The sequence below is a fragment of the Bubalus bubalis genome, chromosome 16 (assembly GCF_019923935.1).
Source record: "Bubalus bubalis isolate 160015118507 breed Murrah chromosome 16, NDDB_SH_1, whole genome shotgun sequence".
Lineage (NCBI taxonomy): Eukaryota > Metazoa > Chordata > Mammalia > Artiodactyla > Bovidae > Bubalus > Bubalus bubalis.
Window position 1 is genome coordinate 38667284 of NC_059172.1, and position 3891 is coordinate 38671174.

Below are 3891 nucleotides of genomic sequence, written 5' to 3' on the forward strand. Positions count from 1 at the left end.
CACCATCTCTAGTATCTGCTATCTTCGGCACTCACTGGGGTCTGCCTGTTTCTGAGACGTAGCTGCAGGAGACAACTATGAGCAGTCAGCTCTGGGCCAGGCTGAGGTTCCAGGATCCCTGTTCCCCAATCCAGCCTGAAGGGCCCCTGATCCCTCTCAGATGCCCTCCACATCCCCTTAAATAACCTCAGCAAAGGCCTCAGATCCCTTATCTACTCTGCAAAGGTTCCTCCTGACAGGAAGACAGATTTCTGGGACCCCTGGAACATGTTACCAGGCCTCTGCCGTCAGGTTTAGCGTCCTCTCCTGACTTACCATGAAAACATGTCATGTTAATGTTGTTCCTCCCCTAAGGTTAGCGGACAAAGCTGGACTCCTCAGGCCCTTGGCAGCATGGGCAGCACCTCGACTCCCTCAGCAGATACCTGACAGCCGTTTCTCCCACTGCAGGGTATCTCTGACTGGGCCCGCTTCCTCCCAGCTGCTGGGCACTGGGGGCTGCTACTCCTAGACTCCCCTTCTCCTTGTCTTCAGCCTCTAAAGTCTTATATAACCTTTCTGGAATTAGCCCCCCTTGAGCACCCAGTCACCAACCCCTCAACAACCATCTCTAGCTCCAGAACTGTGTCCACGTGTCCTACAGGTTTCACTGAGCCTGCCTGGGGAGACTGAAGTGTTCACACCAAGCAGGAACATCCCCCGGAAAAGCCACTGTGAGGGTCTTCAGTAGTACTGGCAGGGCCCTGCATGGACCTTCTGGTCCAGGAGCAGCCTCCCCTGTGGCCTAGCAGGGCCCTCTGCTGGGAGACAGCACATACACTGGATGGTGGTTTCTCAGCTTGGCCTCTTCTTTCCCACACAGCTCTGGTCCTCATTACAGCACCCCTGGATCTACCTATCACAGAAGACTGATCTGTGGCACTTTTCCACCATTGTTTCCTAATTTGTCTACTCTACGGTGTTTTAGATGGTATTTGTGGAAGCCTTCCTCTTCCTCCGGTACACCCCCGACCCAACTGCCTCAGCGCCCCTGCCCCCTCCCCCCCAACCGCTCAGGGACTAGGCCAACAGAGTCTTCTGCACAGCAGGCAGCTTGCATGAAAGTTCACCTTCTGAGCAGAGGCTGAGAGGCCATTTGAGAACCCAGGTGTGGATATGTTGGCCATTTCTGCTTGTCCTGAGTTATTCCCAGCGCTGTGTCCCGGGCTGTGTCCAAACTTGGGCCTGAGCGCCCCCTGGAGGCCTCGGGGATCAGTGCACTCCCACCCAGCAACCAGAAGCCACAGCCCCAGTGATTTCCTCCCTGAAACCAGCTCCCCACACTTTTTCCCTTTCACTCTTCTCAGCCTCGCTGTGGGGCCTTAGTGCCTTGTCCCCTCTCTCTGAAAATCTCCGCTGCCCCAAGCAGGTGTAGGAACCTTGGTCCCTTGCTTGATTTCTTGGGGATTTCAAGCCCAGAATTATCCAACCATCCCCTTTACTACGTTGTCTTTCTTCCCAACACTCCTGACCAGCAACTCTCTGACTTCCCCCTAAGGGAGTGTGAATGTGTGCCTGCAAACATCTTCATGGACAGAGCTTCCTCTGGCATCGCCAAGGGCTGCAGTTAAGCTGGACACTGCCCTACTGTCCCTTGGACTGGCTGTGTGCAGCCCGCTCTGCCACTGAGTTCTCTCGTCCCAATTACTTCTCACTTCCATGAGTGCTGCGTGTGCTGAGCACTCCAGGCAGCAGAGATGGGATTCTCTCTTCTCTGGACTTAGAAGAATTGGGATGCAGGTCCAGGTACCCAAAGTGCTCGCTGCTCTCGATCAACTCCTTCAAGATTTTCCCTGTCTATAATTGGCCTTCCTGCGTAGTCCATTCTTACTTCCCTCTGAATGTGTGTCTGTGTGTGTGCTCAGTCATATCCAACTTTTGCAACACAAGGGACTGTAGCCCGCCAGGCTCCTCTGTCCATGGGATTTCCCAGGCAGGTATACTGGAGTGGGTTGCCATTTCCTCTTCCAGGAGATCTTTCCCACCAAGGGATCAAACCCAAGTCTCTTGCATTGGCTGACAGGTTCTTTACCACTGAGTCACCTTAGGTCCCTTCCCATGAATGACTATAATAATTTGCTTGTATTTATTGGGCATATGTATGTGCCTGGCATTGTGCTAAACACTTAATGTGATTATTTCATCAAATCATACATAACTGAGACTTCCCTACGGTCCACAAGGTGTCCCTTTGATCTCTGAAAAGCCCCTATTGTCTTCCAGAGGTCCATGAATAGGCCCTTCCACCCTAGATCCAGGAATCATGCTCCCTTCAGTTCAGTTCAGTCACTCAGTCGTGTCTGACTCTGCGACCTCATGGACAGCAGCATGCCAGGCTTCCCTGTCCATCACCAGCTCCAGGAGGTTGCTCAAACTCATGTCCATTGAGTCAATGATGTCATCCAACCATCTCATCCTCTGTCATCCCCTTCTCCTCCTGCCCTCAATCTTTCCCTGTATCAGGGTCTTTTCCAATGAGTCAGTTCTCCACATCAGGTGGCCAAAGTTTTGGAGCTTCAGCTTCATCATCAGTCCTTCCAATGAATATTCAGTACTGATTTCCTTTAGGATCGACTGATTTGATATCCTTTCAGTCCAAAGGGCTCTCAAGAGTCTTCTCTAACACCACAGTTCAAAAGCATCAATTCTTCAGCACTCAGCTTTCTTTATGGTCCAACTCTCACATCCATATGTGACTACTGGAAAAACCATAGCTTTGACTAGATAGACCTTTGCCGGCAAAGTAATGTGTCTGTTTTTTAATACGCTAGATTTGTCATAGCTATTCTTCCAAGGAGCAAGCATCTTTTAATTTCATGGCTGAAGCAGTCACCATCTGCAGTGATTTTGGAGCCCAAGAAAATAGTCTGTCACTGTTTTCCATTGTTTCCCCATCTATTTGCCATGAAGTGATGGGACCGGATGCCATGATCTTAGTTTTTTGAATGTTGAGTTTTAAGCCAGCTTTTTCACTCTCCTCTTTGACTTTCATCAAGAGGCTCTTTAGTTCCTCTTCGCTTTCTGCCATAAGGGTGGTGCTCCACCAGGGTAAAGTCTTGAGCTTCCCCATGACCTCTTATACTCAACCTTCCCAGAGCCATCACTCCCCAAATACTGTTGACTGCATTCTCTGCCAGCTACCATACTGTGTGCAAGGGGCTGAAGAATGAATGAGGTGCTAGAACTTACCAGTTAGGGGTATGACAGCTCCAGATTCAGGACTGGGCTCTGCTCTTACTTAGCAATAAAGAGTAGCTTCAGCCTTTTGTAGAGAGGGAGAAATCATAGACCATACCTCCCAAAACACTGAGGGCTGCTGGTAATTATCTTTGGAACTGGCAGCCAAACCTTGACAAATAGAGCTCAGGAGGGGGTGCCAGGACCCTCGTTCCACTGTAGGGAAAGGGCAGCAGTCTTGGCTCAAGAGCAGGAGGATGAAGCGGAGCTCCAAGTCTTCGGGACTGAGTTTTCAAATGCCCCGAGTTTCCCATAGCCTCGGCTGGCCCCAGGTCCCTAACCCAGTCCTGCGCCTCAAGGATTGCTGTCATCCTTACAACTGTTCTCCCCACAGCTGCTGGTTGTGTTTGGGTAAGGGTCCTTTCTCAGCCCTAGAGCAGAGAACCAAAGACCTTCCTATTTCTGCAGGAGACGTGGGCCTAGGGACAGGCATTTAGAGGTGGCTGAGTTCTAGGGGCTCTGCCTCTCTGCTCTCTTCTCCTGAAGCTTCAAAACATAAGGGCACATTTGGACTCTGGGTCCCCTAACCCAGCTGCTTGCCCCTCTTTTCATCAAGAGCTGGTTGTACCCTCATCTCCCCTTCCAAGCCCCATCCCACAAGAAAGCAACAAAACC